Raw genomic sequence first — 23,132 nt, 5'->3', positions numbered from 1 at the left:
GATTTAATAATACGTTGCTTGCAGCTTCAGAGCTTTGGACCCACTGGCCTAGGAGGTTTGTTCTATTACTGTACCTATGCATGACCTGAATGAAATGCAAAGGTAGGCAGGAAATATCTCCCTGAATCATAAGATGATGGAAATTACAGGAGAAAAGATCTCTCATGTCATTTAGTCCATTTCCTTGACAGCACAGAACATGAATTCAGCCTCACTGTTAGAGCTTTTTTCTAACATTCAGGATAAATTACCCTCATCCTAGCTGCAAGCCATTACTCACATTTATAATCATTGTACCACACTAAACAGTTTTTTCTATTTACGTTGGCTGCCTTCAATGACTCTCACACTTTGTCACCCCCCTTATTTGTCACATACCCGGGCTATATATGTTTAGGTCTTTCAGTCTCTCCTCCTAAGCAAAAGCCCTTCTGCCTCATTAAGGACAACAGCCGTAGCAGTCATACTAAAATGTAAAGAGCTGCCAGATAGGAATTGTTAATCAGGTAGGATCTCCGTGCTACACTTGGTGCAACTACCTTGTGCTGATTTGAAATGTCAAGGTTGACAGAACTTTTTTTTTTTTTTTTCCCCTTGAGTTAGATCTTTGGCAGGTACAAGTTCCAATTTCCCCGTTGAAATGATCGGCTTCTTCTGAAGAAAGCTGCAATTTTTTTTTATTGAATCATCAACTGATCTTTCCACCCACAATGTCACATTATTGAGGTGAGCAGTTACGATTGCCAGAGTACATGCAAATTCAACCAAAACCCCTGAGAAAAAAAAACAACCCCAAGATAATGTGTTAGTGTGGGATCCATGGCATGGATATCCTCATCCTTTGCCCTACTGGTACTACTAAATGGGGTCCTGCTGGATGTAGATGACAGCTGCCGGAACCATACCAACCAAGCACTAGCAATGTTGAGAAAAAACATTGTCAAACCTGGTTTATCTTGGTTGTCATTGATTTTCTTGGAAAAGAGTCCTGAGATTTAGTAGGAAAGGGCCCATAAACTTGATAGATCTTGAACCAGACCCCTGTTTACTTGGATATATAACTGATGTACAGCCATATCTATGTCTTATTTTACAGATGTAGAGGTTGCATGCACGTCCTAGGCCACTGAACGAGGGAGATTTTTATTCTTATTTTCTGCTTTTTTATAGTACAGTGACCTTGGAGGCCAGATCCCCACGCAGTGAAACTCGCGAGTCACTGGAGCTCTGCTGGTATATACCTGCAAGGAGTCTGCTCCTAGAGAAGGTTTTGCTGAGTATCTGGACACTTCTGAAAAATGATTTCGAAGAATGAAGGAAGACATTGCCTAACAGCTGAATATCAAGTGCTCTGCTTTTTAAAGTGGATTTGATGTTGTGGTTTTCATAGCAATATTTGAGTTTTCCCTCCATAATTGATGTTTGAGCACTGCCATAAAGAAATTAATTCTGTCTCAGCCTGCTCCTTTTCCCCAGTTTTTTTTCTCTATGAAGTTTTTAATTTGTTGCGTACTTTGATGTTATGGAAATTACTTCAACATCACCTTTTAGTCAGTCATTCTCTGAGGAGCATGACTTAGAATACAATTTAGTCAGAAACGAGTTTATGTCTTTGTAACAAACTGCAAATTACCAAGCTCGTGAAACACAACTTCTCGTAAATGCCTCTTACAACCTTGCAAATTCGAGTCCTCAAGCAACAGTCTGAGGCTTTTAAGCTTTCTCATTTGTCTTTCTGTACGGACTGCAGAGCAAAAATTAAAAATTCATTTGGATATTAACTCAAAAACTAAGATGGTGATTTCTCAGCTAGTTATGCATTTTGATCCCATCATAATTATACTGCGGAGTAACCATGTATTTGTGGCAGAATAATTAGTGTATATTGTAAACATTAGATACTGGTTTTGCTTTGCTGAGTGAAGAATAACTAGCCTAGCAGCGTGGACAAAATTGAGATAATTTAAGAGAAATCACTTCAGAACCCTGTTTGGAAAGAAATGGTAGTGGTTTTGATGTCAAGTCGATGACAAGTCAGTTGCCACCATCCATTCTTTCCGTGTGGATCATAACTGTACACGTATGATTACTGCCCAGCAGTGCGATGTGTTTCACCACGATCAGTTCCTTTCTTGGTCCATTCTAGAGCAATGGATATCCTACAACCATCAGTCTGTAAGAATTGATGCCACTGAATGCCTCACAGGACTAAATATATGTTTTCCAACATGTGCTCAAGTCCATGTGCTTGTTCTCTCCAGTCATATCAAGTATATGGTAAAAACCCTGGAGGGTCTCCAGAAATGCACTAAAGCATGTGAGCAATTTTGAGTTACAGCATGAGAGCTTGGGAGCTTGCAGGATCCAGCTCTCTGGGATTTATTCAAGACAAATGCATTTTTTTGCAATGTGGGGAACATTTTTAATAGTCTTGGTATCAGCCTGTAGCTGAAGTTTAACAGGTCTTTCTTAATTATGTGTCTACTTCTGTATGGATCGATTCTTGAATCTTTTTTTTTTTTTTTTTTTTTTTTTTTATACATAGTTGTTCTTCATTAAATGCCTTTATTTCAAGTGTAGCCACTGTTATTAATGTGCTGGTGTGGGGAGAAATACTCTCTTTTACAACTATGTGTTTCAGTATTGCCCAAAGAGCTCATGCTTTCAATTTCCATTCTCAACTTATCTTAATTTTTATGGTAAAAATATTCAAAATTAATTCTTTCTACTAATTTACCATGATTTATTACAATGGGTAGGATCATGCATTGTGCCAATATTTCTTTTACCTGTATGCATATTACCCATCAGAGTGAATTATCACATCAGTTACAACAGTGTCTGTGATTTCAAAAGACAAATCAGCTTGCAAAAAGAAAAGATAGGTTGGAAAATCTTTGGTGAAGTTTCAGGTAATTGAAGATGGAACTAAAAGAAAAAAAATTATGTACTATTACCACTATAATAAATATAATATATAATAAAATATTTTAATATAAAAATGGATGACAGCTTAATATGCAAATGTGTATATATTTTATTATATATATATATATATATTTTTTATTTTTGAGAAATGGGATAGTTCATTAAATAAGGTAATTCCTCCCCTCTGTTCCTGAGTCCTTCTTTGTTTAATCTATTTTGGTTTAATCTCTTTTGCTTTTTGATGTTGAAGAGCTACTGCTGGCATTAATCTTTGGGACCACTATGTCATGACAAAGCCTACTGGTGCTCTCAGCCTACTCAGCCAATGCAATAGATGTTCCCATTTAGGACACTATTAGCATCGACTGGAGCACGCTGACTGGGTGCAAATGTTGCCCTTCGATTTGGTTGCTCAGCTTCTGCGCACATATATTGTCAGATTATATTTATTGAGTATTTAAATTACTCCTGCCTGGTTTGTGTAGTGTTTGCTTTAATATAAGCTGAAATCTACAAACATGGAGAAAAGGAAGGATGGAAGAGAGGTGATTATCCAGCAGCTGTGGCTGCTTCTTGCTGTCAAACTATAGAGATTTTCAGGTGTAGCCTCATGAGAACAATTAGGGAACACCTGTGTGGCAGCACAGAGGGAAAAGCTGCCTCAGTGGCTCACTTGTAGAGCTGCAAATAGCAGGCCCTTAGGATTACTAAGGCACAAATGTGGCTAAGATATGAAGAGACCTACTGCATCATGCCACAGAAAAGATTGAGTGTTCTTAAAATCATCTCCCCAGGAGGTATTTCAATATATTTTCAAACTTAATGCTTCAGATAGTTTTTCTATCCAGGCTTTTTCCAATGCAAAGGCAAGAAAACACACTTCCAATAGTGTGTAACATTTTAAAGTAGTACTAATATTAAAGACTTTTTGCTTTTCAGCAGAGTAGGGCTAATAGATTTTACTTGTCTGAACTGTAGCAAGTACGTGATGTTCTTAGCACTAACACAAGCCTGTTTGATGAATCTAGGTCTGCGTCTCAATCTTCTTCACTCTGAAGGATGTTATTTGAGCTTGTCAGAAGGAAACCACATCTAAAGTCTTCCTCTGTGCATTACAGTTTTCCTTCCTTTTTTCCCAACAAAGTTCAGCTTCTAAGAAGGCGTAGGTGTTGACAGCCTGGGAGAAATTACTGGCGTCAGTGATGCTTTGTTACAGGTGAGACATGAGGACAGCATGTGCTTGTCTTCACTTGGTGACAGCTGTGTGCTAACACTTGAATTTACTGCTTCTGCAAAAGGCTGGCTGAACAAACACAGACCCTGACCGTTGAGACTGCGTCAAGGCTTCTCTGCCGCTTATTGTAAGAGAAGCCTAAGTGGGAGATGGGTGCCAAAACACCACGGAGGATTTCAACTGCAGAGGAGAGCTCAGTGCCTGCAGAGGCTGTTCAGGATGGAAAAGGCTCCTCGAGTGTTTGCTGCTGTGTGTGGTTGTGCTGTGTGTGCCCCTGTCCTGGCTCCCAGGTATGTGTGTCCTCCAGGCCCCTGCAGCCACAGGCCTGTGCTGTGACCTGCCTTCATGACTTGCCACCAGCTGAAAATTTCTCAAGTCCCAGAATGGAGGCACCACGAACTTACAGTGACGCAGGGGAAGCTGTTTGAAGACTTCTCTGTGTGATCTTGATGACTTTTGGGGTTGAATTTCTGATAGTTTGGGCATCTTGGCAGCTCTGCTTCTATTCTCTGCCTCCTTTGGCCTTGGGCAGGACGAGCCCAGTGTGTTGGGCTATCGATACACTGGAGCTGCAGGTTTCCAAGAATGCCACAGAGAGTAGGCCTGTAATCTGTAACAGTTATAGCCATATGCTTAATAAAAACCCTTCACAACCCACCAAGTAAATAGTGGTTTAGGAATTACCTATTCATTTATGTGCACAGTAGACCATGATATTTCCATCTAAGCTGTCGGTCTTTTGCAGCAGGCCCTGTGTGATTCCTCAGGAGATTTTTATCGCATCGCTTCCTAACCTGCATTATTGGCTGCAGAGCTCATGTTTAATATTTCCAGATCTCTGGAGACCCCCTGCAAAACATAGGCCTGAAAATGCAGTTGCAAATTGTTTAAAGTTTTCTCTGTTAACTCTGCCTTTAATTGCTTTCTGTATGCAAGAGCAGGAGATTTGTAGAAATAACGATTTTGCTTCCTCTCATTTGCCTGATTATAAAACAAACGTTTCAATGCAGATGCATCAAGTGAGAAAGGCACGAACTGTGGGAAAGAAAATACATGTGATTCATTAGCTGAGACATTGCATTGTATTGAGATCAGCAGCAGGTCTGATTACAAACGTGCCCTTTACCTACCGTGTGACCTTGGATAAATCACCTATTTGCTTTTTGTCCGCCCTTTGAACATGCAGTATATAAGCCTGTCTAGTCCAAGACTGTGCCTCAAGAACAAATGACTGCAAGGGCTAACTGGGCTCATTGAGTTGATTCCCTTGCAATTGCAGGCAGCTGGGCAACAGGACTTTGGTTGTAAGTGTCCCCTCTGCTCTGCTGCATTTATCCTAGCAGAGGCCTCTCAGCTGCTCCATATGGCAAATGTAAAATCTTCTGTAAAAGCATGTGAAAGCCACAAAATATAACGTGCCAGAGTAGGAACACGTTATCACTGGAATATAGTTTGTATTCATACAATGAATAATAAATAGTACAACAAGGCCCTGGCTATTGATATAAAACAAATAATAATGGAAAATGGTCGTTGACAACTCTTTACAAAGCAAACCAAAATGTATTTAGTGGTAAATGAGGAAAATAATAAGCAAGGCAGACCTTCTGCCGAGAGAGATACTCATTTCTGAATCCCATTCTCAAGCAAAAACTGGAGATAATTGGTGATTTCTCTATTATGTTCACAGGTGTTGAGGATCTGGGGGCATTCAGCATCAGCTGTGCATCCAGAAGATTGCTGGCTTGTTCCCAGAGATCTGAAATCCCATTCTTCTCTCTCTTTTAATGAAGCTTGGAGGTACCCCTTTATCTCATTTGATAATTGACTGATGTTACTGAAAAGGAGAAGGAAGCTAGTAGAAGGGTCAGAGGCAGCAAGAAAGTTGTTAATTGTGTGCTGGGTGATTTAGCTGTGAAGCAGGTAAAGGAAGAAAGTGAACCAACCTTTCTGCATTTCTTTGATTAAAAAGCTTGAAAGTGTGTCCTTAGAAGAGATTTCCAAAAGTTCAGAGGGATGGAAAGAAACAACCCTTTGCTTCAGAAAGGAAATTATCTCATACTGACAAAGCCTAATTGTGGTGCTTTTTGACACTCCCTGGAGGGAAATATGGGTAGTTTGCTTCTCCTAAATTTGAGTTGAACTGGTGCACTAGCTGAAGTCCTTCAGCCTTTCCCATCTGAATGGGGCTTAGTTTATGATAAGGGTTCAGTGTTACAAAGAGATACAAAATCTTCACGTGTCCTGTGCTTCAGTGAAACACCGATAACAGAAACAAACCCCCTGATGTGAGATGTTCTAGGGTTATCTCTGAGGAAAGCTGCTCTTCATGTGACTGCCAATTGCAAATGAACTTGGTTATAAAAGTCGTCTTTATTGCCACCTTTCTGTATCCCTGAGGTTAATTCTGAAATGTGCATGAAATATAATTAGCGCAGATCCATTTCTGCCAGCACGTTTTACATAAGTGGCTCCCAGTGGCAGACCTGGATGTATTCATAATAAAATGATTCAGTTAAATGTAATACCACTTGGTATGCAGCATGAGTGTTGTTTGTCTTCACAGTACTTTAATGATGCACTGCAGTCTTTGGTATCGAAGCACTACCTGCATCTCAATGAAGAGCCATGGTTGCTATACAGGGGAACGCCTCCAATAACATTTTCTTGAGCTCAGCCAAAACAGCGTTCTTTATCTCCTGTTTGAGATGCAAACTTTGGAGCATATTGTGTACTGATATGGGGTATCGTGACTTTTGTCATCACTTCGTTTGATGCAAATGAATGTTTATAGTATGGCAGCAGTGCTACAATCTGATTTAAAAACAGGGGGAAAATAAAAAATAATAATAATAAAAAAAAAAAAAAAAAGGAAAAGAAAAGAATCCAGTGATCTAGTTTGCTGTCACAGCTCTCTCTGTCTGTGCCTACCTGTCTGAAAGTACTCAGATACTCAGAATCCTTTCCCTCTGGACAGAGTGTTTTCAGGTTAAAGAAACAAGTGCTTCTTAGACATCTCACTTAAAGCTTTGAGATTATTTTCAACTGTTTATGAGAAGTTATTTGGCTGCTTCATTAACAGGGACACTAATGTAGCCTCTTCCTAGAAGCCCGCATGGTTAGCAATTATTCCTTCACAATTTGTTGTCCATTGCTCAGTGCTAAAACAGCTCTTGGAATCATTGGAGCTTGTGCTGGGAAATTGTAGTCTGAATTGTCTTTCCGCAACAACTTTTGGTGCGCTTGAAATCCATCATCATCAATTGCTGTTTGTGTTTGGATCGGGCTCGGAAGGCGAGCTCGCTTGAGAGTTTTTTTCCTGTCTTCGGAAGCTGCATCAAAATGTCACTTGCCAGCATGTAAGCAGAAAATTGTTTGTCTCCAGCTCGGTATAGATGCATCATGCCACAACAAAAAACAATTCTGCAAGGTTAGAGCCAAAAGAACCAATAACAACATTCTGCAAGATCTTATACCATATGGACTAAGTCAGTGTCTGATCTGATAAGGAGGAGGTACAGAGCTTGGTCGTGATGCTGGGGTAAATGTGCTGCTGAAGGGAACAGCTTTCAGACATGGTAGGTAAGCTGAGCCCCATGCAATAGCTGGGGAAGTTACTGAAAAAGTGTCTTTAGCATTGGTATCCTGCCCGTTTTTCAACTATGACTGTTGGATTTTGCCTGTACAAGTTCTCTTCTGTTTATAATTGACCAAGAGTTCTTCCTTTACTGCCTTGCTGCCATAAAACACTGGTACGTATTCATTGTAGCAGCAGCAGAACTTCTCTGGGCAGTGGACCAATTCCTATATGTTTTCTATAAAAGACTTCAAAAGAAATTAGGATTGGGAATGCTAAGTATAAAATTAATGTTATTATTAGTAAATTTTCCTTAGAGTAATGTTGTTTTCAATATACATATGCTTGCAGTTTAGCTGTTGAAGTTGAAGGCTCTGTGAGCCACAAAATCAGAATCACAAAGAACAGATGACTAATTCCTGTAAGAGAGAATCATCAGTGGATGCTTTTATTACAGGGACAAAACCGTCTACAAGCCTTTTGTGGTACTGGTATTCAAAAGTTCAACATATGTCTGAATTTGGATAATTAATTTATTCTGAGATAACACTGAAAAGATAAATACCCAAAGCACAGACAGTAATTTATGATACAAGCTGTTGTTGAGAAGGTGATACCAACCTTTTCAATTTAAAATTTGAAAAAAAAAACCTATCTGAAGTGATGAAAAATGGTTGTTACTATTTTCTGTTAGAAAACTTTTCCCTTGCTGCGTAACATTTACCCATCCCTCTTTTATTTCTGCATACGTTTGACATAACTGCTAGAGACGCTCAGAGGAACAAGCTAAGACATTGCTGCATGATGATCTGGGAACTGATGCTTAAATACCTCAGCTGTTTCTGGCTGCAATGAGAATCATGGATTTGACAGGAAATGTTGCATTTGTTGTCCGTTTTTCTGAAATTAAACATTTCATTTTGTGAAAGCTGGTAATAAAATATTACCTGTGTGAGGGAGAACAGAATCATCTCAGAAAAGCGTAAAACACGTCTGGTAGCCTGTTTAGATGCATCAGGCTCTTTCATCGAGCTAATGTCTCACATCTAGAAATGCCAGTAATCTAGATTGATTTTCCTCAGCTGATGAGGGTAGCTAGTATTTAGATTTAAACCTAATATCTTGCCCTGTGGCTTTTGTTTGCTATTGCTAAATAGAACCTGTGAAACCTGCATTTGCTGAATTTACACCTGTCTTCACTTACACTGGTGTAGGGGCCTTGGATACCTTCTGTGCTGTGTTGTATGAAGATAACAGAGGTTAAATACAATTATAGATACCAATTTTCTTGAACTGAGCAGTGTCTGGGAGCACCTAGGAGTATACCTGCTGGGAGTGCCCTGTTCAGGATCACCCACTGGCAGATACAGGACTGCAGTTATATGGGGACAGCCCCACCAGTCCCCCGAGCTGGGCGGCGTGCTCAGTTTCCACTGGCAAGTATTGTGAAACCAGCGTGGTGTCATTAGGATATTACATCTGCCTGGTATAAAGAGAAGATTTAACAGTGGAGCTACGCACTGAAAATTGTTTGCAATTAGCAGTAAATGGGTTAATAAAAACACCTATTAGAAATATGTTAAGAAAGGAGGAAAAAATCCTCCTGTAACTTCTCACCCAGAAAAATGCTCTTTACAAATCTAGGAAATGAGCCATGGAATTTAATGTTAAATTCAAAACCACCTTTGCTGTCCTGAGTGGTGATCATATCCCAAACTGCTCCCACAGTGAGCAGGGGTGAGCTTGCAGAGGCTCCTCCACAGCAGGAGCCAGGCTGCTGTCTTTAGTGTGAGATGCTTGTGAGGCCAAGTAAATCTTGAATTTTTCTGCTTTTGTAATCTAGTCTCCCCAGAGCAATGAAGACACTTCAGTGCTGAGCTTCTAGATACTGTCAGGAGCTTTACCTGTAACTGCACGGTCCTAAACTAATTTCCTCTCCTTTCTGGCTTTTTTATTAGGGTACAACCACATTTTCTGGGTCTGCTGTGCCATTTATCTGACAATCTCAATGTAGTCAGCAACAGAGCTTATGTTTCTTGGTGTCTATTCTTCGTTTTAATCACAAGATATGACTTTCTGCCTCTCAGTCCTTGTTTAAGTCACTGCAGTGAGTTAATCATAACACTGAGTGTGTCGGTCCCAGGCCACAGAAGAGCAGAGGGGTCCCAAGAGGCAGCCCTGGGCCATTAGAAGTTGTTCTAACATTAAAAACTTCTGGTAATGGAGGCTCCCTTCATTCCTCAAGTGATTTATTCTAGACTTACTTTCTCCTTAATGTTAAAAAGCTTTTTCTAAAGCCTAACTACTTTTTCCTTCCTGCAATTTAAGGTCCCTACTGCCTGCCTTATCCTCCCCTAGTCACGGACAACAGATTATTCCCTTCTTTCAGTGCAACAGCCTTTAGTAACTGAAGATCATTATCATATCTTTCTTTGGTCTCCTTGATGCTAAAATAATCCTATACTTTGCCTTATTTATTTCCTCAATCCATATCCTTTTTGGACCTCTCTCCAGCACTGGACGTAGGGTTGTCCTAGAAGCCTTCCCAATTCTTCAGAAGTCTTGCAGATATGTGAGCATATCTGTCATAAGCAATGCGATCTGTATGAAAATGGTCATGATTTCTAATTCATTCTCTAATGGCAGGTCAGATGTACCTCCACGTCCACATCACCAATCCTTTCCATCATCCAGGTAGTTAGTGACATGAGGGAGTGAAGCCAGACCTCTGCCCACTTTCAGACCTGCAATGCCGTAATGCCCTCCCACTTCAAAAATAAATCCCAACAATTATCTATCTGCTTTGCCTCCGTCCTGTAATAGTTTCTTCTTGACAACTAATTAGGAGAATGTCTAGCTAAAAGCAAGATATATTCTTTCTGTTATACTGCCGTGAAAGAAAATGAGAAATACTTTGCTCTTGACGAGTGAATGACGGCCTCTGCTCATCTCTGTTACCCTCTGCTGCTTACCAGTAGTATGATCATTTAATTCCTGATTTTAATTCCTGATTTTTTCAGCATTACACAAGTGATGCTGTCTTGTTCTCGTTTTCTTTTTTCTCCTTTTCCTTCTCTCATAACAGACAGAGAGAACGACTGCCTTTTCAGTTTCCTGATACCATGATGTCCATTTACAGACAATGGTAGCATGAGTTTGTCATCTCTGAGCAGGTCAATGTCCACAGGCCAAAACACAGAAAACAATCACAGTGTATTTTATGTAAACTTTCTCCTGACTTGTAAATCTGATTTGACTGATGAATTCTAAAGCTCTGTTGCTGTGTTCTCAGTTTCCTTGAATTTCATGGTCCAGATGCTGGTAACTCATTGCTCAAGGTGTTGGTTAGCCAGGAGAAAGAAGGAAGGTCTGTCTAACCACCACACATCTTGTCTTAGATGTGTCTCCCAAACTGTGGGTGCTGTGGGGATGCCGTTTCACAGCTAATGATGAATCCAAGGGGGCCAGCCACCTGTCTTTCCGTGAGCCGTAATAGTGTGGGATCAGACATCTTTTAATGAATCGAAAATGAAAAAAAATAAATCAATGCCAAAAGCTCTGCAATTTGCATTTCAGATGCTAGTAATTCTGCAAGTTCGGAGCAAATATGTGCAAGATTATTGTAATGAAGACGTATATAGCAAGACTTAATTCTTCATCACAGTTTCTGTTTTCCCCTACGTAATTAGCTCAAGCACAGCATCCACTGCTGTCTTCCCGGTGACTGGCAGTGGGCAGAAAATCCAACAGTTTACTGGTTGTCATGGCAATGCTGAGTTTTCTAGCACTATGGCCCTGATGCAAGTGAGATGAGGCTTTTAATTGGGAGCACAAATGGAAACGTAAGGGTGTAGTAAAGCTCATCCTTCTCCTTTAACCTGTCAAGGAATTGGCTTCTTTTGCAGTTTTACTCATCCTGATACAAAATGCCAGAACAATAGCAGATTTTTCCACTGCCTTGCAAAGAAAGATGATGAATTCTTAGTGCTGTTGGAAAGTTTAGTTTGGTGTCGTTGTTCTTCTAAGACCCTAGATAAACACAGAAACCATGGCACATAATCCTTGCTCCAAGGAATGTGCAGTATGCAGTAGAAATCCCATTTTTCTTACTCAAGTATTGCAGTCAGCAAAAAAAAAGGCTGTATCAGAAACCATGCGGGGATGTGACCTCAATGCTTCTGGCTTCCCTTTAGTTCAGCTCTGCAGCAGTCCCTATAATATGCCATGCTCTGTGTAGTACAAGGCTCTTAAAAACCAAAGCAGGATGTCTCGTTGTAGTACTCATCACTTAGAGCGATGTGTCACCAACTGGTTAATAGGGCTAAAACTACAAGATAAATGTTTTGAAAAGGGAGCTAGGCTGGCAAAGATAATGTGCTAATTTCTACACTGCTGGTGTCTGTTCAACTGGTGTGTCGAAAGGTATTAAAAATTAAACAGGTCTGTAATGTTCTCAAACATTTGGCCATGTTGCAAGCCACCTCACGAGATACGGAGACTTTAGTCTTGTACACGAGTGTACGTGCTGCAGGTGAAAATACATTTTGCAAAGAACTGGCCAGTATGCAGCACTGCTAATTTTTAACCTGAAGGCACACCCAACTCTAACTTACCGACCAAAGTCACCTCTGCAGAGGGGGCCAGCTCTGACACATCCCATTCCGTTTACTAGTTGTGTAATAAAAAACATCGTATATCAGGAGATGGTAGCAGAAAATCCATATGCAGGGAGTTCACAGTGCTACAGAACAAAGGGTGAAAAGTGTGAGAGCTGAACAAAAGCAGTGCAGAAATTCAGCAGCTGCTGGCCAAGGAATCAATCTGATGGTTCCCAACACGGTGCTTGCTTGCTAGACCATGCTGATGCTTAACCTTGCTACTGGGCTTTAGATAGTCACTAGATTTGACTCCAAACACTGTCTATCTGGCTTATTCTGGGGATTGACCAAAACTGGACGGATTTGAAAGTCTGCCACAAACTCACTGAAAGAAGGGGGCACATCCTGTAGCTATAGGAAATGTGGCAGCCCAAGTCAAACGTACCTGTTCATATATTTCACATATGTCACAGGCACAACAAAACAAACTAACAACAACAACAAAACACTTCTATATATAATGACAAACTTTTTTTATTACTATGTTCTGCCTTGACTCATTGTTGTAACCTAAGGGCAGGCTTATGCCCTTAAGCCTTTCCCTACTATTCACAGTGCTGACGCTGAGGTTGATGTGCAGTAAACTCTTGGCTTTGCCTAAGAAGTGCTCTTAGAGGAACGTTACTTCAAAGTAAGTTCACCCTAATAATAATAATAATATGTGTTTTCTGGAAAGGTAGCTTCTCTTAATGTTACATGAGGACTTGTCTAACTACAAATATTCTGACACTTTAGTGAGATTTAGTGACCAAAATGCTATGCACACCTCCGGATACAACACAATTACATTGTGATATTTTACCCCCTTATGGAAAGAGATTGAGTTCTGCTTGCAGGAATGTGAGAGTAGGATTAGGTCTCCTATGTCTTCTTCATTGACTTTTTTTTTTTATAAAAAAAAAAACAATACAAAACTGTGGCCCTATTTTAACTAGGTAATGATAAGAAAAAAGCAGGTGCAATGGTGGTGTTCTTCAAAGAATAACCTAAGCGAAGTTCACCTTTCAAGAGCACAGTTTTAAATTAGTGTCTTGAAGCTGAGGTCAAATGTTTCCAGCAGGGATATTATAGCAAGGAAATTCCTTGTTTCAGATTTTCTGTCTTGTAAATAAAAGTGGAAGATGAAGCCTCCCTGAATCTCACTTACATAAAATAAATGTATGCAACACCTTTGAAATAGATTCCTGCCATTTAATATGCATAGCTGGAACAGCAAGAGATGAAATACATTCCAGCTTTAATGGCAAGCACATCTTATTTGAAATTATTGTCAATATAAATTGTTGCTGCATGAATTATATTGCTTTTAAAATAAGATGTACTACCAATATTTCCCCAAACTGCATCTTTTGAAAAGCTATTCTAATTACTAGAAGCCAGAGAGTAAATTAACAAATACCTGGCTAAGAAAAGCACACACATATGTGTGGCAACATACAAACCCTGCTTTATTGGTGTTTAGAATGATGTTGGGCTGGTGCAGGAAGAACTGAGTTCAGATAAATAAATAAAATAAAAAATCATTGCATACAAGGTGAGCGTGCTGGAGCATAGCTGAGCATTGATCTAGGAGGGGGGTGTATCGATGGCCTGAATTTCCTTGGGCTCAGTGGAGGTCGGTACGTATTTCTGAAGTCCTTCGAGCAATGACTGGGAAAACAGTGAGGCATTGGCCCTCCAAAAGGGTCATGTGTGTCCATTGGCGCTCCTGCTTTTGTGGCAGGCTCCTAACTTAATAGTATACCATCAGATGATGTTTTATGCTGCACACCGAGCCGGCAGTATCCTGCAATCCCAGGTGAACAGTGTGCCCAGCCAGAACAAGGTACGCAACACATGCTGAATCTCTTATATCCCAGTACATTAATTTTACTGCACGTGGAATAGCTGCTTCCGCAGAAAAGCAATGTCTGCCATATTCTGAAGGTGTCAGAATTGCTGAATATGTATAGGATTACCTGAAAAAACAGAGGAGTTTCTGTCAAAGCACTAAACTGTACAAATACAACCATGGGTATTTGGATAAATTTTCGTAGATAAAATTGTCTAACTACCATATCATTGGCTCATCTCCTGCCTCTGATGTGCAGCGCTGTTACTGTCTTAATGACCTGCAACATGTAATTTAAGTTTTGTCTGGTTAAACTGCCCATACTGTCAGTACTGCTTTATTCTGTGTCTTGATGGATAAAAGTCCACAGAGCGAGATAGCTGTAGGATGTGACAAAGTAATTCCCACAACCTATTTTTTTTCTCGTATCATTTTTTCCCCATTTAATCCTTTTGTTTTTCATGCATCATCTTTAATTTATAACAAATGAGACATGAGAGATGCATTCCTTCATTGCCTTATTGATTCTGAAATTACTAGAGCATTTTTCTGCTTTGCCTATACTAGGAAATTATTATCATTTTTTTCTTAATTAGAAGTTTGATTTCACTGTTGGCATAAACTTAGTGCTGGAAAGGACGGAGCAGTTGTCATCTCTCAGGTCCTGGTACTAAAGGGGCTGATACTGGTTGCAGGTTGTGACAGGTACATATATATGTTATATGAAAATGTAGGAAAAGATATATTATTGAAATGTATTGTTTGCTTCATTTTTTTTTTAAGATAAAATCTATCAAAGTCTAATTTTCTCAAAGCTTAGTAACTCACTGGTTGGTTGGCAACTTGGTTCAGGAAGAAGATTTAGGTCTGGCTGCACATCACTGGGGAGAGAATATTGCTTGCAAAGTTGTAGCCCAGCTGAGGAAATGACTTCCCATATCTCTTACAAACTACAGCACCAGTTCTGCACCGATGAATCTCAAATCCTGTTTCAAGCCAGGGGTCAGTCCATATTCAGGCTACTCTAAGATTTGTGTTTACAGTTTAGGATTGCCCAAATATTGACTTTCTGAGGCTTTGTTCTCTCTGCTTTGTAGGAGAGGAGAAAGTGCACTTTACTGTTGTTCAGGATCATCAAAGAATGGAAACAGTAAATACATCTGAAAGCACTTTTCTTCTATTTTTGATACCATATTATGAAAAAGTAAAACATAATTTGATAACGTTTAATTTGTAAACTTAGCAACTAAAAAAATACAGATGTTGTTGTACCTAAGAGGAATGACTCAGAGCACTGGGAAATGAGGAATAAAAAAGGTTGCATTGCTTTTGTGTTGCTGTTGTTGTTGATGTTTTCTGAAACTTTCAATACAAATACTGTCTTTCTGTGCTTTTTAAGATATAAAATGAGTGATCAAAATCTTCGGTTTTGGCCACAAATGCACTCAATTCAGTGTACTGGAAATGGGGAAAAATACCTCATACTCTCACTAGTACCTCCTCATGGCACCATAGGTACCAAGACAGTTGTTTGGTTTCTCTGGTAGTCCCTTTGCCATGTCCATTTTTCTACAATTTTCTACAATTTTGCTATTTTGACCCCTTGGGGGAGGTATACTTTTAGCTATCACCCGTTTCAGCTTGTCACCTTCTAATCAATAGGGATATAGAAACTTGAAGAATGTAATCAATTAAGTGTTTACCTGAAATTCCCTTGTCTTTCATAAAATCCTGTGTAATTACAGACATCTGCTTGAGCACTGCTCATTGGAAAAGCATTGACACCGCTTCTTCAGGTGGTCAGGTCTGCACACCCGTGGGGTGGATCTGAACGTCGCTTGAGGTTGGGATGTCGCTGGGCTTTGTAGGTAACATGTTATGGCATATTCACAATTAATACCGATATGTCTGCTGAGAAGAACACACATCGTGTTAGGTCATTACAGCTGCACGACATGCAGTGCTCAATGTCAATAGAGAAGCAGCCTCTGTGGCGGTTACTGACTCCTTTGATTCATCAGCAGGCAGCATTTTTATGGCATTTCTGTTCAAAATTCAGAATAGCCTATTAGAAATAATAATCCTGTTAAAGTCACCACTGATAAAGCACTTCTCTGAAGTAGTAAGGTGTGACTAGATTAATTTGCTTCTGACTGGCTTATTTGCGCATCTTTTATGAGGCTAATTACAGTCTTCCACCTGAGCAACATGAAGCGATTTTCTGTCTGAGCTGAGAGAGGGAACGGAGGGGTCTCGGTATCACATCCGTGCTGCATTTGACTGCCAGGTGCTCTCGGTACAGGTAGCAGGGTGGTTACTGCCTGCAGATCCTCCTGAGCCTGCCATCAGCAGCACGAGGGCTGGCTGCAGCCCTACACGGCAGGACCATGGCGCTGGCTGGTGGCCAGGCCATACAGACACCACCACGTCGTCCTGTAGCTATTCTATCCAGTTTGGGCACTGTGGACAAATATTTTTTTTTCTTCTTATGTAGGCATTGTTTTTCCCAAAGCGTGGATGTACGTGTGTGATTTACAGTGCAGTGACTGAAAGGGCATCACACAGGCTTCAAAATAATGTTTGCTGTGTAGCACGTTGTGCACAAAAGTACAGCGTGTACCCAAAAATAAAATAAATGAAGGATTTCATAGTGCTATATGTAATCTTTATTCCTTATTGGTTTCGTTCAGAATCTGTACGTTTTAGCTGCTTAAATAATTTATTGGCTTAGTTGGCATGTGTTCCTTAGCAGCTCGTTGTAGCAGAGAGAGCAGGTAGAGCATTCAAGCTTTTAATTTGGGTGTTTTATGATATTGAAGATCGCAAGTTCAATCTTTGCTAGTAGAATCAGCAGTTATACAGGCACTGAGATTAGGCAGGAGCCTCCGCTCTCACTGGTTTGGAGGAGGCAGGACTGAAAGCCCTGGGGAATGTGTTGTGTTTCTGGCCTCAGGGATGGTGAGAAATGCTTCCCTCCTCCTTGCTTCTTCCATCCACCTGCTGCAAAGACTGAAGGAATCAGTCCAAGCAGGACACCAGTTCAAAGCCGCCAGGCACCCAGCATTTCTGAGGTGCTCCCGGAAGGAAACCTCCTAATGCAGAGCTTCACGTTCATGCCACAACTCCATGTTACCCTTCGATCAAACTCACTTGTAATCTTTTGAGATGAAACCTGAAATAAAACCTCTTCCCATCCAAGGATTGGGGTAAAGCAGCAGGGAGTAGGAGCTGGGAGGGATACACAGAACAGCAACAGCCACATTGGGTCCCCTTTCTCACTTCATTAGGAAACCTTTATCAATATTCCAGTACTCTGATCTTTGTAAGAGTCCTTTTCTCTGTTTCTTTTGCAGTCACCAGTGTTGCACCCATTCAGGGATGCAAATTCCCTTTGTCTTTATAAGGTGAACTTTCATATAGCACATCCATATACGAATTTCGGTAAGAAATCTTTTTCATGCTGTAAGTTTGGCACGTGATTGGCAGATATATTGAAAGTTAGTGTTGTTTAGACCAGGGAGCTGTGGTAAACAGGTTGTTTGGAATAGCAGTATGGAAAATGCCTGCCTTAAACTTTGCTTCAATCCTCCAAAGCCTCTGCAATCCAAATCAGGAGAAAAAGCAACACATCGCAGGGATTTTGTTGAGAACTGGAGGTGACATGCTATCTTCTCCTGTGCATATAATATCCTGGGTGCTACTAAATTACTGATAATTGAGTGCAGACTTGGGGGGATTATTTACAATGCTGTCCTGTCAGAGTGACAAAAAGCAGCCTTGAGATGCTGCTCACTTTATTCACCTCCTCACTCTCAATATATTCTCAAGGCTATTGCTTCTGTCTACTGTCACAGACCTACATCAGCATTTTCATATCATCACCTCCAGCGAGGAGCATTCCCTTAATTTCTGCCTTGTTTAGTCCTAGACTATAAATAACACTAACTGCTCATGAAGCTGAGCCTTGCAGAGCCCTACCCTGGAGACTGCTCAAAACCTGAAAATTTCATTGGTTTGACAGTCTTTCCAGACTAACACCTAATATATAATAATCCTCATGCCAGCTGGAAATCCATAATTATGGCCCATACTCCACTATAGCACAGTAGAGGAGAAATAACATGGAGTACTCCTCTGAATGAAGTGTATTGAGAGTATTTGTCAAGCCATTTTCTCTGTAAGGTTCTTCTTTTGGCTCCCTCTCCCCTGACTCCCCAGTGAGTATGATGGGAAAATAAATACAGATATTTATGTCCATTTCCAGGAATGCGGTTGTCTCTGCGCACACAGCACCCAGGAGGGCTGTAAGGAATAAATTAGTGATCTACTGTGTGCGTACACCGGCTCTGATGCATCTCTGTTGGACTGCTTCTACAGAGCTAAATAGACTTATAGAGCTGTGAACATCCCCGCCATGCCAAAGGAATGATGAGATTATTCAGCTTTTAGGGCTCTAGGCTTCAGCCTGGTGCTGTTATCCCAAGTAAATCACTATGGGGTTGTTGGGGTGAGTGAAACACCAGTGCTGGTGGGGCTGGTGGTTGGCTGCCTGGAGAATGTGGCCACCGCTGGTCCTGTGGTCCCACAGCCACCCTCCAGAAGTCACCATCCAGCCCTCAGGTGGCAGAAATTCTCCACCTCTGCCGATCTAAAAGGAGCAAGGGCAATTTGTGTTAGCTGAGGATCTGGCCCCGTATTTAGGTAATGCTTTTCCCCTTCAGACAGCTGCTGGTGTGTAGACAACTCATTGATGTAGTGGCTGGGATGTGCAAATGAGGCAGAGGCTGTGTTTTGTGCTCATTAAAGAAGGCACTAATAATCTCGTATGGTCACCATCTGCCACCTTGTTTGTTGAGTTTGATCGTTAGTCAGTGAATGGTTCTGCTGAAATTCAGTGATTAAACTCTGGGATATGATTCTCTTTATTGTGATGAAAGACGGCAGAATTTAGCTCATTATTATAAAATTGTACAAACGTGAAAGTTCTCCTAAAAGGAGATTCAGATTTGTAAAGCAGATAAGCGCAAAAATGGAAAAATTAGCTGTGAGTTTTTGTAATGCCTATTTACAAACCAGAAGCTCCTTGGAAATACCTGGGAATGCCTCTTGCAGGTGCCCGATCGCTAAACCAGCATTGTGGCTCTGCTTAAGAACGTCTGCTGGAAGGCACACCATGCCCGCAGGTGATTTTAATGACTGACACTGATTTCAACAAGATATTATGAACCTTTTCTTCCTAGACAGTAGAAGGAATATTTCATTGACAGGTGTTTTAAAGTATTTTCTGTACACTGCCTTGGCTCAATTTGTCTATAATGAATGAAATGAATATTCGGGAAAGGGGAATTATTAATGGTTCTAATTTATTAAGCATGCAGTGATCTTTAATTGTCTCCTCCTAAAAAGGAAGGTTCAGTTAGAGACCTTGAGATTTTTAATTGTGTGTTGGAATATTTTTTTTAACCAACAAAGCATTAATTCTTGTTATAGACCCATTTCTCCTTTTACGTGAAATGATTTGACCATAACTGATACTGACGGGGAATATAAACAGTCTAAACAAAGTCTGGCAACAAACAGAATCATAATAAGTACTGATTTATAGCCCATGAAAATGCTCTAAAGTCAGGGAGGTTGCGTAGGATATAGATGATGGCACATTTTGTTTTTGTGCTTGTATCTTCTGCTGTTTTCTGTCTTGAGAATGTAAAACACATTCCCTGTTGCTTTGACTGGGCACTCTTTGAATCTGCATTGTACGTCGACAAAAGGAATTGAAAAGCTGCGGATTTATTTATTATGATTGAAGAAATCTCTTCAAAGGACTATTGATTTTTTTCCCCGCATCTATAAAGTATATTTGTTTTCACTGTTATTTTCACTCTTATAAAGAAAACTGTTTACACAGATTTAGTTTGGATCACAGTATCCATGAATAGAAAATAAAGGTTAAATTTCTGAAAGTACATTTTTGGTCCTATAACTCTTCTGTATTTTGCATTGCTCTGGGAAATGAATGCTTCTAGCAACTAACTTGCAATATATACTTGTGGATGGAATTTATTTGCAGATTTATCCCATTCAATATTTAAAAATTGGCTGGAACAAGGAGTTTATGCACAGCAGAGACTACTGCTTCAATGCGAAGTTGCTCAGCCTACCCAGTTGGCCCCACTCGTGTTTTAGGAGCAAACTTGGTTTCCTGTGGCAGCCCTGGCTTTGCAGTACCCTGGGGAGGCAGCTGACAGCAGGGTGCGATGCTGGTGCTAAAGCTGGATCCTCACCTCACCACCGATAAAATGAATCAGTATCTCCTAACAGGAGACCTGGCAGGGCAGGTGAAAGTACAGAATATACAGGTAGACTGCAAGAAATCAGTCAACTCTTTCTTTTTGTTCTCTAATTTGATAGGAAAAGTGAATAGCAATTTGTTTTTTTTCTTGTGGTTTTATTTATTTTTTTTTTTAATGCTTCAAGCTGCAGGTCAAAGCCACTGCGCAAAGTCTGCAGGAGCCCTTTATTGACTCTCCTGAGTTCATCCAGGCAGCTAAAGAAAAACTATTTCCCCCTCCCTGCTCACCATAAAAAGGGATTAGCAGAAGGAGACTTTTCCTTATCAATCCTCCAGGGCCAGGATTACAAGCAGTAAGCAATGACCCTTTGCAAGCTTTCAGACTCCTCGTGTCTGTATTTGGATGCCTGGAAATTTTCTTTTTTTGGCTAGGACTGATGTCTCGGTCCCAGTGAGACAGTGCCAGCCACATCCCCTACCCAGAGTGTCCCTGGCACCCCAGTTTTGCCGTTCCCCAGAGCCCTGAGTGCAGAGAGACCTCTCTGCACCCATTCTCTCTGCAGCTGCAGAGCTGCTTTTAGCAATGTGGGGAGCACTTGCATGCATCAACATATTTTTTTAATAGCAAAATATGGCCTGGTTACTTCCCATCTCCTTAATAAGTGACTTCCTTACTTCTTCACAGCCCTTTCTGTATTACCAGGGAAATGTTCAGGGTCTCTGTTTTCCGCTGTACTAGCACTTTCTGTGGAAGGGTGGAATATTTTAAGAACGACTTTCCCCTCCTTAGACAGTGCTTGCGTAAAAATATGAAATACAAAAAGTGAAAAAGTAGCAGCTGTGGCATGGTAGTTACTCTCACTTTTAAAACAACACTTTTAAGAACTGCCAAGGTAGAAATAAATACTATAGCTCCGTGGGTGCCTCAGGGGAGAGATGTGCTTGCTTTCTTTGTCTTTTTTTTCTTTCAGGAAAATGGTGACAACTGATATATTTATCTTTATATAGAGGAGAGTCTGCCTATTTTATTTGAAGACTATAAGAAATTATTCAAGCTTCAAGCAACTCTGTGCGCAATGCTTTCAGAAGAAAATCAGCAAATTGAAAATATTATTGTCTTCTAAAAGAAGGATGTTACCAAAAAATGTACAAGTAAAAAGGTAGAAGAGGATGAAGATTCAGTGAAAAAACACTTTCTCTTGACAACAAATCTCCTAATTTTGCTGTGAAGGATGAAGAGTGTTTTTTCTTGTATCTTACAAAATGTGGGGTTTTGCGGTGGTACACTTTAACCCGTTATGTCAAATCTGGATTAAAAAGCCAAAAACTATGGGGTTCTTCAGGTTCAGTTTTTTTGGAGCATATTGAAAGCCTTCCATATTTTATGCTAAAGAGTTCAAACTGGAGACAATTTGAGCTATTTGTTTGTTAACCTAATAAAATTTATTTTTTAAAGTAAATTTGTGTACTTTCTCAAACTTATTGATGCTTGACTTTCCCCATCCTCCAGTCAGCAACACGATTCAGGCCAAGTGTAAAGAGCAAATGGAAGTTCCCAGCATTGCCTCCGTGTCAGGTGCTGAGAGCTTCTTGTCTACGTGCTAGGAAATGTCTCCTTCAAATGGAAAGGGAACAATACAGCTTGTTGATATAGAGCATTGCTAATATAATATAATGCTTAATTAGTATATTTATGGACTCCTCAAAAATAAGGTGTGGTTTGTTAAAAGCTATTGTGAAAGATAATGCTTTGACCTGCTGACAAGATGATGTATTAATCTGTATCACTTTGGTATGCTTTTAAGAGCCTCATTCTTACTTTCTGTATCACAGGCTGTACAGAGTACAAGCAGAGTAGAATGTAATTATACTAAAATAGTTTCTTGTATGAAACTTTATGAACATAAAATCTTGAAGCACAATATTAAAATAATTCTTGGATAGCATTCATACATTTAATCTTAGCAGTACTTTTTGCTCTGAATGATCTAACCAAAATGAATAAAAATTGAAGTTGATTTTTGTTGTTTTTGGAGTTATTTCTGTAAAGGTTAAAGTGTTTGTTAAAGACCGAGCAGCAGATAAAGAACACCAGTATTAGATTGAAAAACACTATTAATATACTATTTTCAACACACTATTAAAATATAGACTCAAATTTCAGAGCATTCCCCCATATTTCGCTTCATAAAGCAGTTCCAAATCAGACCCAAACTGAGCCCAACACCTGTCATTTCTACTATTTTTATAGGAAAATAGCAAATTGCTAAATAGATACCATTTTGTGAGCAGGGCACACACATCTCAGTCATGCACAGAACCATCCGGCAAAACCTTTGTGCTTGTCAGGTTGCAGGGTCTGCATTTTTCTGAGGAATTGCTATTTTTTGCCAATTCCCAAGTGCTGCCTCTGACACGGAGCGGTGCCAGCCCCTTCTTCCACTTCACAGCAAGGCAGGTGCCTTGGAAGGCCTCTTTAGGGAGGGAAAGGCAGAGGGGTTTGGTGTGAGTCTTAGAAGTGCCTAAAGATAAATAGATCCAGTTGTTCCACTTCTGCTACATTTTTACAAGCACATGAAGAAGAAGCTGGCTTTTGGGTGTTCTGGTAAATA

General features: G+C 40.2%; 2 long non-coding RNA genes across 8 annotated transcripts; one reads left to right on the top strand and one right to left on the bottom strand.

Moving 5' to 3' along the window:
• Window positions 1-2,500: 2,500 nt before the first annotated feature.
• LOC106017493 (uncharacterized) lies at window positions 2,501-5,853 on the bottom strand. Its single transcript, XR_005267991.2, has 2 exons — window positions 5,293-5,853; window positions 2,501-5,197 (listed from the first exon to the last, which is right to left on the bottom strand). It is a non-coding gene; the product is annotated as an uncharacterized lncRNA (long non-coding RNA).
• Window positions 3,563-21,974, top strand: LOC140003188 (uncharacterized). Of its 7 annotated transcripts, none has more exons than XR_011811384.1 (6): window positions 3,563-3,725; window positions 3,957-4,144; window positions 4,227-4,452; window positions 5,853-5,962; window positions 20,706-20,873; window positions 21,492-21,974. It is a non-coding gene; the product is annotated as an uncharacterized lncRNA (long non-coding RNA). The 7 variants fall into 7 exon arrangements; XR_011811383.1 differs by lacking the exon at window positions 20,706-20,873 and adding an exon at window positions 19,341-19,411 and having other exon boundaries at window positions 3,567-3,725; XR_011811381.1 differs by lacking the exons at window positions 20,706-20,873; window positions 21,492-21,974 and adding exons at window positions 17,582-17,669; window positions 18,493-19,331 and having other exon boundaries at window positions 3,567-3,725.
• The last annotated feature ends 1,158 nt before the right edge of the window (window positions 21,975-23,132 follow it).

This window comes from Anas platyrhynchos, chromosome 9, assembly GCF_047663525.1.
Source record: "Anas platyrhynchos isolate ZD024472 breed Pekin duck chromosome 9, IASCAAS_PekinDuck_T2T, whole genome shotgun sequence".
In the NCBI taxonomy this organism is placed as follows: Eukaryota; Metazoa; Chordata; class Aves; order Anseriformes; family Anatidae; genus Anas; species Anas platyrhynchos.
The sequence above is the reverse complement of the archived record's forward strand: the minus strand, read 5'-3'. Positions and strand labels throughout refer to the sequence as shown.